General features: G+C 46.5%; 1 protein-coding gene across 1 annotated transcript in view; it reads left to right on the plus strand.

Annotated features, from left to right (window-relative positions):
- The first annotated feature begins 4,621 nt into the window (after nt 1–4,621).
- The window catches only part of CLCN4 (chloride voltage-gated channel 4), a 71,228-nt gene continuing 61,008 nt past the window's right edge, over nt 4,622–14,841 (plus strand). Inside the window, exons 1-2 of the mRNA XM_065915711.1 lie at nt 4,622–4,777; nt 5,921–6,173. The gene's annotated coding sequence lies outside the window, so the exon portion shown is untranslated. The remainder of the gene's footprint in view (nt 4,778–5,920; nt 6,174–14,841) is intronic.

Raw genomic sequence — 14,841 nt, forward strand, 5'->3', positions numbered from 1 at the left:
ATGCATTTGCTCACTTGGACAGTGTGATTGGATGCACATGAGCTCAGGACAAAGAGATGGAACAGGTCTTCACCTCCAGGTTTTATCAGACACCCCGCTTACAGTACAGTGTACCAGCTACACGGGGCTAGAATTTGCAGGAGGTGAGAAAGGCACTAGCCTTGGAGGCAAAATTTAAGTGGGCATCAAAAGATTTTGTCATCAAGATAATAGATTATTCATGAAAATAAAAATTAATGCCCACATTCACCATGAGCAAAATGTCACCTTTTACAATAAAAACAGGTTGTGTGTTTGATGACCCTGTATTACTGTGCCAAGGGCACAGTCATTTCCAACTGGCTGGAAGTTCTAAATGTTCTCTTGCACATGCCCTGCTTGCACCTGTGGGTGCATTTATGTGAGTTGAGAATGCTGTGCAAATGAATTGGGCCAGTTCAGTTCAGTTCAGTCGCTCAGTCATGCCCGACTCTTTGCGACTCCATGAACCATGGCACGCCAGGCCTCCCTGTCCATCACCAACTCCCGGAGTTCACCCAAACCCATGTCCATTGAGTCGGTGATGCCATCCAACCTTCTCATCCTCTGTCATCCCCTTCTCCTACCCTCAATCTTTCCCAGCATCAGAGTCTTTTCAAATGAGTCAGCTCTTCACATCAGGTGGCCAAAGTATTGGAGTTACAGCTTCAGCATCAGTCCTTCCAATGAACATTCAGGACTGATTTCCTTTAGGACAGACTGGTTGGATCTCCTTGCAGTCCCAGGGCCTCTCAAGAGTCTTCTCCAACACCACAGTTCAAAACCATCAATTATTCGGCGCTCAGCTTTCTTTATAGTCCAACTCTCACATCCGTACATGACTATTGGAGGAACCATAGCCTTGACTAGACTGACCTTTGTTGACAAAGTAATGTCTCTGCTTTTCAGTATGCTGTCTAGGTTGGTCCTACCTCCTTCCTATTTATATTTTTGGCTGTGCTGGCTCTTCATTGCTGTGCAGGTTTTCCTCTCTAGTTGTGGCTAGCAGGGGCTACTCTCTAGTTGCAGTGTGAAGACTTCTCATTGCGGTGGCTTCTCGTGCCATGGCACATGGGCTCTAGGGCACATGGGTTCAGTCGCTGCAGCTCGTGGGCGCTAAAGTGCAGGGTCAATGGTAGTGGTGCATGGGCTTAGTTGCTCTGTAGCGGCAAGTGGGATCGTCCCCAGCCAGGGATTGAACTTGAGTCTCTTGTGTCTCCTGCATTGTCAGGTGTATTCTTAACCACCAAACCATGAGGGAAGCCCTGATTGTGAGTTGGTATACCTTTTTATACTCATATGTGAGGATATTTTGATAAGCATATATAGGGGTACACATTTTTCCTTGTGTCTCAGACTTTAGTAAAGCTCTACTAACACTGCTTACTCTTGCCAGATCTCTCATGTAAGCCTTGAAACTGTGGCAGGTGGTGGATACTGTTACTACCCCTACTGCTCCCCACTTTCCAGAAGGAAAAATCCAGGCTTGAAAAAGCTTGGCAAATAGCGCAGACAGCAACATGTAACACAGTCACGTATTACTTTAAGGTAGTGTCTGAGAACATTTAGAGACCATGTTGGTTCTGGTATAACACGGTATCTCAGAGGCAGTTTTTTAAAATTTTAAACCGTGTTATGTGTTCCCATGTCTATGAAAACTTCCCTCTCCTCTCGGTGACCCAGCCACTAAGCTCTGCTCTCCAGAGATGACCACCATTCACAGCTTCCTGTGCACTGATTCTGAAATAGTTTATGAATACACAGGCTTCCCAGGTGGCGCTGTGGTAAAGAATCCGCCTGCCAATGGAGGAGACACAAGAGATCAAGGGTATGATTCCCTGGGTCGGGAAGATCCCCTGGAGTAGGATTGGCAACCTCCTCCAGTATTTTCTTGCCTGGAAAATTCCATGGACAGAGGAGCCTGGATGGTTACAGCCCAGGGGGGTGTCACCAAGAGTCGGACACCACTGAGTGGCTGAGCACAGACACACACATACAGGGAATTAGACTTTCCCTGTGCCAGCAGTACCACATTTAAGGGATTATCATGAAAGAGCTTCCAGCATGTTATATGATGGTGAACAGGAAGGGGAACTTCCCTGGTGGTTCAGTGGTAAAGGATCCACCTGCCAATACAGGAGACATGGGTTCCATCCCTGGTTGGGGAAGATCCCATATGCCACGGAGCAATTAAGCCAGTGTGCCACAACTACTGAACCTGTGTGCCTAGAGCCTGTGCTCTATAACAAGAGAAGCCACTGCTCTCCACAACTAGAGAAAAGCCTGCACAGAAAGAAGCCCCAGCATAGTCACAAGTGAATAAAGAAATAAAGTTGTTCTTTCAAAAAAGAAAATGGAGATAACATTATTTTAAAAAATGACTGGAAGGGGCTTCCCTGATGGTCCAGTGGTTAAGATTCAGAACTTCCAATGCAGGGGCCTGGGTTTGATCCCTGGTCAGGGAACTAAGATCCCACAAGCCTTGTGGCCATAAACAAATAAATACGCTAGGAAATGGAAGATTCGGGGCATCAAATTATACTTTATACCCAGGGTTTCTTGGCAACCCCCAATCCCCCCCCCAATTGTGACAACCCCAAACGTCCCCAGGCATTACCAAATGTCCCAGCAGCAGATAAGAGGGAGAAAATGTAAAAGAGTCAAAGGGATTAACAAGTAGAAATGTGTGAAGAAAATAGAAGGCACCAATATGGAGAAATTAACACTCAAAGGTTATTACATAAGTGTTTGAAGAATCTTTTTAGGAAGGATCATAACGGCTAACTTTGAAACTTCACACAGAGCAGAATAAGGAGTGACTTTAAATGGATGAGAAATTAAGGCTGGACCTACAGAGGATGAAAGGGTAATTCCTGTTTCGAGTTGCCACCTTCTTTCCTAAACATGTTTATGGGCAGAATAAACTCAGATGACTAGGAATTGTTCTCTCCTGAGATTAAAATCGATAATCTTCAAGTAATGAAATATACATCAAAAAGTAGCAAAATACACATATTCCATGATCATGTCTCCTATGGTGTTTTAAAAAAAACCAAGCAACAGCAATTTCTTGTTATAAACGCATTGCAGGTTAATTGTAGGAAAATTAGAAAACCAGCTAAGCCAAAAAGAGGAAAAGGAGAAAAAAGCCCTTAATCTCACTAATGAGTGAAATACTAAGGGTGATAATTTAATGGATATGCTTCCCAGTTCTTTTCTATGTTCATATATAAAACATATGTAAAACTTTCCCCTTCTTCCCAGTTTTTTGACTGGTCTAATAATTAAATTGATACAAAATGGATTAACAGGAGAAAAATAAATTTAATTTCCTACTGTAGGGGACTCCAAGAAGTCATCAAAACAGGCAGCTTTTATACCTTCTAGACAGGGAAACAATGTGGCAAAATGGAGAAACAAGAGGGTCCCAGTAGGCTAGCAAATTAGTGAAGCTAACAAGGCTTGTTTATACAGCCTTCCAGGAGGTGAATTCCTTTATCCACTGGCACAGGGAGGGTAATTTCACATGCTTTTAGGGGGACCAAGGAAGGTCAATGTCTATTTTGCACAGACTGTTTAAAAATCAAAATGCCAAGTGACATATTTGGGGTGGTATATTTTGCTTCCCTTCAATACGTACAGACATACATTCATTCCATCATTCAGCACATAACACTTCGGAAGTTGCTTTTTTTCATTTAACTGACCATGGATGTCTCTCCAGGTCAAAAAATATCTACTACCGGATATTTTAATTCTTCCATTGTACCTATGTCTTACAACTGAACCCACCCTTTGGTTTTGGCCACTTAACTTGCTTCTGGTGCTTTGAGGTCATAAATAATATTGCAGCAGTTTTTCCTTTCACAATTCTTTCCATTCCTTCCCTTTTTTCCTCCTGGAGCAAGTTCCTGGCCCATTGTATGGGCCTGCACTTATTTGCAAGGGTTTTGGTAGGAATTGCTAAACAGCCCACCAGGAAGATTGATCAATTTACATTTTTATGGGTGGTATCTGTTTTTTTGTTTGTTTGCTTGCTTTAGTTGTGTTGTTTTCTGTTTTTGAGTTTTTTGTTTGTTTGTTTTTGTTTTGGTAAACCTCTGCCTAAAGGACAATTTCATAGGTGGGGGTGGAGGATGTCGGAAGTGACCTCATTCTGTTGAAAATTACTGCGCCCTGAATCGCCTGTTTGCTGTAATGTTTTTTACACTTGAGCAATCACCTGGAGAAGAGAAGGTGAAACCTACTGATAAAAAAAAAAAAAAAAAATCGCCCCACGCCGAGGAAGGTGCCTCTACTTTTAGTCATTTCCGTTAAGCCGGAGCACAAAGCAAGTCATTTCAGACCTCGGAGGGCATAATATAGATCATCCCGGGCCCCACCTCCATTGATTCTTGCAAGGTCCATCACTGTCGTCCACGGAGCCCAGTCCCAGCGGGTAGCGCGTCCCGTGTCGGGGACGCGGAGCTCTCTCTGGATCCCGAAGGCACCGGCTGTACGAGGCGAACGAGATGGGCAGGGCCAGCCTCCGAGGTGACCGAGCCGGCTGGGTAGGGTTGAGTGGCTGGGTGGAGCACGTGACACTCCCAGCCTGGCTCTCGGCTGGGGGTAGTTGGGGGTGGGGTCGGCCCGGGGCGCCTGAGGCTGAAATCGACATTTGCCTCTGGCAGGAAAATGAACTTGTCAGCCCCTCAACCCACTGGAGCAGGGGATTACGGTAGCATTTAAATTTTATATCCCACGAAGCTGAAAGCAGAAGGTAAGTTACTTATCCCTCAGAAAAACAGATGAGAGGAGGGCCCGAGAATACCATGCGGCCACTTTGTTGATTTTTAAAATCGAGTTGAAAATAATCGATTGCTGTGAGAGGCAAGGGCCAAATTACAGACTGACCTTATTAACAGAAATTCGGTTAATCCGGAGGGAATGGTGGTAAAAGAGTCCAGGGTTAAATATAGAAGGACACGAAAGCTGCCGGAATAAATAGCAAGTAACCCTGGCCTGCTCGTGAAACAATCTATTTCACATCTCTTTCAGGGGCGCCAGCGAAGGGAATGTTAAAATTGCCATTTAAACTCAAACGAAAAGAAACTAATCTATATGAAGCTGGAAATCAAATAAAAACAGTTCCTGCTTTTGCCCTTTCACATTTCGAAAACGTTTATGCAGTTTGGCAAGAAAGTTGATATTTTCACAGTTTAAGTTTGAAATATGCCATTTCAAATTTACGAAATGGTCACAGTTGGAATTTTCTAAATCATTCTAGGCAAGGCTGTTTCAGTTGTGAATGAGAAATATTGACATTGTACATATTTTCTGAAATAGTGAGATGATTCACTTCTGCAGAATGTGATAAAAATTAGAAAACGTGAAATAATGAGTTACTGTGAATTAACTTTCATGTCTGAGATTAAATTCTTTGCCATAAGATTTCCGAAAACAGACACAATTGTACAACAACGTTTATGCAATAGCAGTTTATTTTAAATAATCAAATGTTCAAGTAAGAAGTATAAATATGTGATAGCACAGTTTTTTTCAAAACCACATTAATATTGGCATGCATTATTTGTTATGGAGTAATAAAAAGCATTATTTATAGTGCAATTAGTATTGTATGCCACGACGAATATACTTCAGATTAATGCTTTTGATATACTATTTGAAACATGGACCCTCTGTGCAAAGTATGTATATGCACTCCATATTTTAACTGTCATTTTGATTTGCACAAAATAGATTTGTTTAGTTCTCCATTGCATTTGATGAAGACTGAAAAATAAAAGACTAAATCATTTCCTTTCATTACTAATCCCCTTATTGCTAACTCTTTTGAAATCCTATTACCTGCGTGGAGCCTGGAATCATTTGGGTCTTCCTTTCTGTGTGCTGTTTCCCACAGTTCGTGCATGTCTAGGCCAGCTGCCCACATCAAACAAACCGCCCGGAACGGAGGCCAGAGCGGGGCTTCCCGGCCACTCCCTCCTCACTTCCAGGGTCTTCCCACCCTCCCCTCTTTGCCCCTAAGGCGTCACGTGGCGGTGTGGGCACCGCCTCCCGATGACGTCAGCGCGCTCGCAGCCGTCGCGCTGAAGAAAGGATGCTCTAGGATGCGGTGCAGGTGGGCGAGCGGCCTGCGCCATGCGGCACTGCAGGTAAGAGACTGCAGGCAGAGCACCTGCAGCCCGTCGGCGCCCCAGAAAACGAAAGGAGGGCCTCTGGCTGTTGGGGCTGCTGCAGGCATCAGGCTTCAGGGGGACGCGGGGGCGGGAGTGGGGGTGACTGTTGTAGGCTCACGCGTGACTTGGGTCTTGTCACGCTCATCCATCCCGGGAAAGTGGCCTGGGGCCAGACAGAAAGACCCCGGCCTCCTGCACAGGAGGGGGGAAAAAATCAGGAATGATCACAATACATGCATTGTAAGAGAGAGGGGGGCTTGTCCGAGAGAACTGTCAACTGTTTACCGACTGTCAGAGTGATTCTTAAATAATGACACATTTACTAATTCTTCTTACAGGGGGTTGTTTTGTTCTCAGTATTTAGCCTGATTTCTTTCAAAGCCAAAGCTGCTTTGCTTGAAATGGAACGGAAACTTACTGGTTAGCCATTGTAGAGCTAGATGTGCGGTCTGAATTGTTTTGCATAATTTTGCAAGGTTGTAGCGTTTAAAGGGGATATGTCAGAAATGTTTGTTTCGTCCTGGTGTTTTAAATAGATTTAAAAAATTAACAGTATCCAATAAAATAAAGCTTCCAATAGGTGGGTAAGAGAAAGCAAACCAGTTATATCTTTTAAGAACAAAATGGTCTTTAGAAGGGGGTGGAGCTGAACACCAAACCCTATGATTTTTCAGTGTTCTTTTTAATTCCCTTGCTAAATAATTTGCTTGCTGGAAGAAGGAGCTTGATGATGCAGTGACAGATGAAGGGGGAATCAGGTGACTTCAATTTTAACAGGACAGGACCTGGTATTTTAATGAACACTTTTGAGATTTCCCACCTGTGTTTGCATTCCTTTCTCTCCTTCACATATGAGGCCAGGATATATGCAGTACCCTCAGGAAGAGAATGTGGTCGATCTCACCTGTAAAACGTGACCCCCTGGGAAGCCGTGGTATTGCTAAATTGTACTGGAACTCACACCATGTATCCTTTGATCCATCCAGCAATTGTTGGAGGACCAGTAAAGCAATGCTGTTTTAGTTGATAATTGAAGAAGGCGTTTTTTTCAGCGATTGGACACCCTGATGTTTTGCTACTGTAATTTAGTAATTAATTTACTGCAGTTTTCTTCATTTGGCTCAGGTTGACTACAAGACTTTTACCATCTTCTTGTTCCCATGCTCCTTTCTCCTCCAGCTCAAACCTAGACAGAGCAGAGCAGATGATAGATAGCAGAGACCTAGCTCCACCTCTGCCTTTGGGACTGTGCAACTTGGGACAAGTCACTTTGTGCCTTTGGGCCTCAATTTTCTTGTCCTCAAAGTAACCAAGGAGTATTGGGGTTTCTCAGCCTTGACACTATCGACATTTTGTCGTTGTTTAGTTGCTCAGTCGTGTCCGACTCTCTGCGACTCCATGGACTGTTGTAGCCCCCTGGGCTCCTCTGTCCGTGAGATTCTCCAGGCAAGAATACTGGAGTGGGATACCATTTCCTTCCTTCTTCAGGGGATCTTCCAACCCAGAGATTGAACCACCGTCTCCTGCCTTGGCAGGTGGATTCTTTACTGCTGAGCCACCAGGGAAGCCCCCTGTTGACATTTGGGGCTGGAGAAATCTGTTGTGGGGGTGTTCAGCTGCACCTCTGGCCTCTACCTACTAGATGCCCCTAGTTGTGACAACCAAAAATGTCTTCAGACCCTGCCATTGTCCCATCGTGGGACTCCATTGCCCCTGCTTGAGAATTGTTGATTCAGATGACCTCTCAATGTTCTTCAGGCCCCAGTATTCTAGAATTCATTTTCCTGTGAGTTGTTTCATGCTGAGCCCTCGGTCGGAGATCTGATTCCCTTTCATGATGTTGTATATATTGAGAAACACAGTGTGAAGGCTTTTTTTTCTGCTGTGGGGTTCCAGAAATAGCTTCTGTCAAAAAGGGGAGGCCTGTGTGTGTGCCAGTTGTAGCCGGGAAGCTCGCTTGGCAGAAGGGAGAGTGTCAGGGAGAGAGGAAAAAAACACAAGCACTAGATCATCATGTCTGGAATTGGAGTAGCCCAGAGTCACCATCCTTATCTGCAGAAGTGGGAATAGAGGGCCGGGTGGAGGTGTCACAAGCAGAGAGGGAGATAATGGGGGTGCTGGCGCCCGTTGTGGCGGGGAGATGCTGGCAGCATGTGTGGCTGGTCCAGGAGGCCAGCACCAGCTGCGCCCAGAGCCCCCGTTTGGGCCTCGCAGGTGGTGGTGGTCACGGTCTTGCCCTTCAAGCTTCAGTGCAGGACTGACCACTAAAGCTGTGGCTCTGACACTTTGCAGAGGTGGTTTTGCTGTCTCACTTCCGCTCCCAGAGCTGTTCCTGAATCCATAAAATAGGGCTACTGTTCGTGCTGGTCCTGCTGCTTTTGAATTTTCGGGGAGTCAGATGGTTGGTAAAGGGTCAACACACTGGGAATTCCTGGGAGACAGGAAGTGAGGGTGGCAGTGGCATTGCAGGATGAGGGCCATGTGCAGTGGGTTTGGGGGAGGAGGCTTGGAATGATTAGAAAAATCATCCTTGTCCCTCCGAGGGCCTGGCACTGCAGTGTGTCCCTCCTCCAATTCCCTTGCTCTCAGCTTGCTCTCTCTGCCTCTTTGTGGCCCCATAAAAATGGTTCTCCTGGGAAGAGGGTTGGTCTTTAGTGGGAAAGACCCAGTGTGCAGAGGTCAGGGCTCAGACAGCCTCCTTTGTCCACTTCCAGCCATTTTCTTTGCAGGTGGCACCCACAGCTGGCCAGGAACCTCATCCCCAGAATGGCTTGGCACCCTGGGTGGGCTGTCGGGTGCTGTCTTTTCACGCAGGCAATACTGAGAAAGAAAATGAAAAAGGAGGAGGATTCTCCATCAATTGAGACTTAAGACATAGAATCACTGTGCTAGGCAGCTCTGGTGCTATGACAGAGTACCACACGCTAGGTGCCTTATCAACAGCAGACATTTATTTCTCATAGTTCCAGAGGTTCGAAGTCTGAGATCACAGTGCTAGCATGGTTGGGTTCTGGTGAGGGCTCTCTTCTGGACGCAGAGGGCCATCTTTTCCCTGTGTCCTCATATGGTGGGAAGAGAGCACGCTAGCTTTCTGGTCTTGTCTTGTTGTTCAGTTGCTAAGGCATGTCTGACTCATTGCAACCCCATGGACTGCAGCACACCAGACTTCCCTGTTCTTTACCATCTCCCGAAGTTTGCTTAAAGTCATGTCCATTGAGTCGGTGATGCCATCCAACCATCTCATCCTCTGTCATCCCCTTCTCCTCCTGCCCTCAATCTCTCCCAGCATCAGGGTCTTTTCCAGTGAATTGGCTCTTTGCATCAGGTGGCCAAATATTGAAGCTTCAACTTTAGCATCATTCCTTCCCATGAATATTCAGGGTTGATCTCCTTTAGGATTAACTGGTTTGATCTCCTTGCAGTCCAAGGGACTCTCAAGAAAAGCATCAGTTCTTCAGTGCTCAGCCTTCTGTATGCTTCAACTCTCAGATCCGCACATGAGGTCTCTTCTTATAAGGGCACTGGTCCCATCATGAGAGCTCCGCCTTCATGACCTCATCACCTCCCAAAAGCCTCACCTCCTAATATCATCACATTGGGGTTTAGGATTTCAATATATAAATTCTGGAAAGATACTTCCAGTCTATGACAATAACCAAATGTAACTTGTGCCCTGACTGGATCCTGACCTGAACAAGCATCTATAATAGGTGTTGGGGATACCTGGGTTATTTTTATGTGACTGCCTAGTAGATGATATGAGGAAACTATTGTAAATTTGATTAGATGTGATAATCTTATGGTGCAGTAGGCACCCAGCTCAGTCACTCCTGATTCCTGATACAGAAACAGTGAGATGAGATATGGTGGTTTCCTGCTGTCCTGTGTTGGGCTAATTTGTTACACAGCAGATAACCGACACACATGCATGTAGAAGAGTCTTTATTTTTCAGTGGTGCATGCTGAAGTATATAGGGGTGAAGTGTCATGAGAGCTATAAGGTACTATTAAAGTGGTTTTTTTTAAATGCCTTGTAGCTTTCTTTTATGTACTTCTGAATAGAAGATAGATGAATTATCAAACCTGCTTTTGCATTCAGTGCTGCAATATCACATGTCATGTTGCCTCTGGAAAATCCCACCATACACTTCTGAGAGAATGAGAATGGAAGAAGGCAAATAATGTAAGATTATTATAAAAATATTTTTGACAACACAGACCCCTTTAAAGGTCTTGGGAATCTCAGTGTATCCCTAGACAAACTGTGAGAACCACATTAATTTATTTTTTCTTTTGAACTTTTTATTTTGTACTGAAGTATAGTTGATTGCTTCGGCCAATACTTTGGCCACCTGATGCAAAGAACTGACTCATTGGAAAAGACCCTGATGCTGGGAAAGATTGAAGGCAGGAGGAGAAGGGGATGACAGTGGATGAGATGGTTGGGATGGCATCACTGACTCGATGGACATGAGTTTGAGCAAGCTCCGGGAGCTGGTGATGGACAGGGAAGCCTGGCGTGCTGCAGTCCATGGGGTCGCAAAGAGTTGGACATGACTGAGCGACTGAACTGACTGACTGATAGCCGATTACCAATGTTGTGATAGTTTCAGGTGGAAAGTGAAGGAAGGGACTCAACCATACATGTACATGTATCCATTCTCCCCCAAACTCCCATCCAGGCTACCACATGGCATTGAGCAGAGTTCCATGTGCTGTACAGTAGGTACTTGTTGGTTATCCATGTTAAATACAGCAGTGTGTATACATGTCCATCTCAAACTCCCTAACTATCTTTCCCCCCCTTCCTTGCCTCCTGGTAACCATAAGGCTATTACAGAGTATTGAGCAGAGTTTCCTGTGCTATATAGTAGGTCCTTGGTAATCCATGTTAACTATAGCAGTGTGTACATGTCCATCCCAAACTCCCTAACTATCCCTTCCCCCCAGCAAGTAGAAGTTCATTTTATAAGTCTGTGAGTCTCTGCTTTGTAAGTTCATCTGTATCATTTCTTTTTAGATTCCACATATAATGCACCTATGGTAACAGTAGTTTACTTTTAAATGTTTCAGTTGAATGGAGAGACAGTGCGAAGAGGCCAATATGGTCAAATAGGAACACTGGTTGAGTCTGATTGGTGTTTTTCATTGGACGCTTCTCCATAATGTGCTGTATATTTGAAAATGTGCCCAATAAAAAGTTAAAAAGAAGCTAGAAAAGAAACACAGACTCTTGGGCTTGTGGGGGATTCTGATTGAGGAGATCTGGGAGTGAAGCCGAGAGGGAACATTTTTAACCTGAACTCTAGGTACCCTTGACTGCAGGGACCTGAGGTCCCAGCTGAGACCTGCTGGCTTGGAAGTTACCAGCTCACCCAGAAGGCCTTCTGAACCAGACCTAGGAGGGCGAGTTAGCGACGAGGAGGGGATGTGTGTGAGCACTCTGCAAACTCTGGCAAGTGGGTGGTGGGAAAGGCCTTATTATCAAACCCTTGCTTGACTGTTATTTGCAAGGGATGACCAGAAGTGAGTTTTCCTTTCTAAGAGCAGGGGGTGATTTTCTTTCCAGAACATGGTGGTTTTTGAATGACTTGTTTTCTATTGAAATAGTAATACATGCTGGTTGTGTCAACTTCCCCAGGGCTCAAGGTTATGAAAATGAAACAAAGTCTCTTTCTCATTCCCAGTCCCTCATCCCCCTTCCAAAGGCAACCACTAATAACTGTCTTATATATTGTTTCTGAAAATGTGCAAGGACACCCATGTATAGAATGTGTATAGCACTTTCCTTTCTCTTTTTTTTCTTCATTGGGATGTAATTTGCAAGGAGGGAAATGCATGGATCTTAAATTCAGTTGATTTTGACAAATCAGGATTCCCGGTACTCCCAGAGGGCTCCATCTTGTCCTCTTTTAGCCAAATCTTCCGGCAACCACCATACTGATTTCTGTCAGCACAGTTTACTTTTGCCTGTTCTTGAACTTCATATACCTCAAGTCCTGTGATCTTTATACTTTTATATCCGGCTTCTGTCACTGGCATGATTGTGAGATTCATCCATGTTGTTTCATGTAGCAGTGTTTCATTCATTCCATTTTATTGTGAAAGTACTTTTAGAGAGAGAATGGAGGCAGTTGGTATACTTTGCTTCTCTTCATTGTTTGGAGGCTGTTTACATCATCTTGCTTACAGTTGAGTTTCAGAGTGTGGACAGTATGGAAGTTTACTTAACGAGTCTCATTTTGATGAGCATGTGGGTTCCTCAAGCTTTTGTAATCTGTGCTCATGGTATTATGCTCATGTAAAAATGCCAAAGAGGAAAACACCTCTCTAGGATTAATTAAATGCTGAGTATGGATGTTGGGACTTATCTTCAAGATCAAAGCAACCCTTATATTTTACATGTGACTAAGAGATGTCCAGGAAAGTCACGTGACTTGACCAAGGTCACATGACTGACAGTAACCCAGTTGGGGAACCCTCCAGGTCCCCAGATGCCTCTAGCAGAGTGTTTTCTTTGGCCATGCCGTGTAGCATGTGGGATCTTAGTTTCCTGACCAGGGACTGAACCTGAGCCCCTTGCAATGGGAGCGTGGAGTCTTAACCACTAGACTTCTGGGGAAGTCCCCAGAATGTTCTTTTCTGTACTATGAGCTCTGTGAGTGCAGGAACTATGTGTGTTTTGCTCACCAATGTAAACCTAGCACATAACTCATGGCAGAGTAAGTACTCATTAAGTATAAATTAGATGAAAATTTAAGGGAACTATTAGTCCCCTGAGAAAAGACCACTGATATCCCTGAGAACTGCAGGGCCATTCACATGAGACTTGAACCTCCAAGTTCTTTTGTTCATTCACTCCCTCATTTACTTCTTTGTCCTGCCATTGTTTGTTGGGTCCCTGCTGTGTGTCTAGGACAGGGCTCCTCACCCTGGACTCCATGGGCTTTGGGGCTGGAGGACTCTCTGTGGGGGGCCGTGCTGTGCCCTGGAGGGTGTTGAGCAGCATCTTCTGGCCTCCCCCAACTTGATGGGGGTTGCAACCATGGCCCCAACCCCCACTTGTGACAGCTGAATTCGAGACATTGCCAAATGTTCCGGGGTGGGTGAAATTGCCCCTAGATTGGTGGAGACTGATGCGTCTAGGCACTGGGGTTTACTGTGGCACCAGACGGACAAGGTTCGTGCCTGCGTGGGAGTGCCCTTCAAGCAGAGGAAAGGGAAGATAACTGGGTTTGATAGGTTGTGCGATCCTGCGAAATACAGTGAGAGGCAGAGGGTGGGCAGCAGTGGATTCAGAATCCTGGTTAGATGGGGTGGTTACCCAGGCCCCTCTGAGGGCTCACATGTGACCAGGGGCTGAGGGGGAGCCACGTGAACACTGAGAAGATGGAGAGCTCAGGGCTGAGGGAACAGGTGTGAGGTGGGCATGTCCAGAGAAGAGCCACCCAGAGAAGTGTGCTGGGGCAAGTGCTCGGAGGGCTAGCCAGGGCGGCCCATGCAGGGACTTAGCGGGAGTGGAACCAACCCTGGGTGACTCAGTGTGGTGACAAACCACGGAGTGCTTTTGGGTGGGAGAGGAACACATCAGGACTTGTGTTCAAAGGCCTGGCTCTGGCTGCTGTAAGAACAGTCAGAGGTGGGTGAAAGAGGAAGCCAGGTGGCCGGCGAGGAGGCTGGGTGGCCACGTGAGCTGTAGCTTAGAGGACTGTGCGTGCGTGCGCGCATGCTCAGTCATGCCTGACTCTTTGTGACCCCATTGACTGGAACCCCCCAGGCTCCTCCATCCATGGGATTCTCCAGGCAACCATACTGGGGCGGGTTGCCGTTTCCTTCTCCAGGGGATCTTCCCTGATCAGGGATCGACCCCGGGTCTCCTGCATTGCAGGCAGGTTCTTTACTGCTGCGCCATCTGGGAAAGCCTCGGAGGGCCGTGCCCCTGACTAATTGAGCAGCCGTGTCGTGCTCGGCAGCAGGCAGGCCTTGGCTATCACAGGAGCGTGTGGGTTGGCTCACACTGTAACCCTGTAACTGTGGTGCCTCGAGGTGGAGGCCACCTGCACAGCCTCTCAGGGCAGTGTCACCAGGGTTGGGTGGCAGTGCACAGGGACTGCAGAGGCAACAGCTCTTGCATTCCACATGTGACATCGGCAAGGCTCACCTTTCGGCTGCCTGTTGTGGATGAAGTTGCCCAAGCTTTCTCGAGGGCCCTTGAGCCCATCACCTGCCCTGCACCTGTGAAGTGGCTCTTCTCTGCCTGGAGTGCTGTCCTCCACCCCCCATGCTGGCCAGCCCGGGTCATCCATGGTCCCCTCTCAGTGAGCACTCTTGTGCGGGTCCTTGTGTGGCCCTGAGAGCTGGGAGGTGGCCGTCAGTCAAACTGATGGAAGTTGGAGACCAGAGCCTTCCCTGTTGGTGGTGACTGTTCCTGCTCCTGGGGTCCTTCGACCCCCCGAGGATGCTGTCAGGCTGCTCCCGCCAGTGGCAGCACTGATGCTGGGATGGCTATGGGGTTTGGTTAGAGGGAGCCTCACCGAGATGCCATGTTCCATTTGTCCCCTCGGGAAGTCTGCTCCTTGCCCTGGTGGCCGCGGACCTGCTGACTCATTTCTTGTGGCGGCCGTTGCTTCCCTTATGCTTGCCC

Source organism: Muntiacus reevesi, chromosome X (assembly GCF_963930625.1).
Source record: "Muntiacus reevesi chromosome X, mMunRee1.1, whole genome shotgun sequence".
NCBI lineage: Eukaryota > Metazoa > Chordata > Mammalia > Artiodactyla > Cervidae > Muntiacus > Muntiacus reevesi.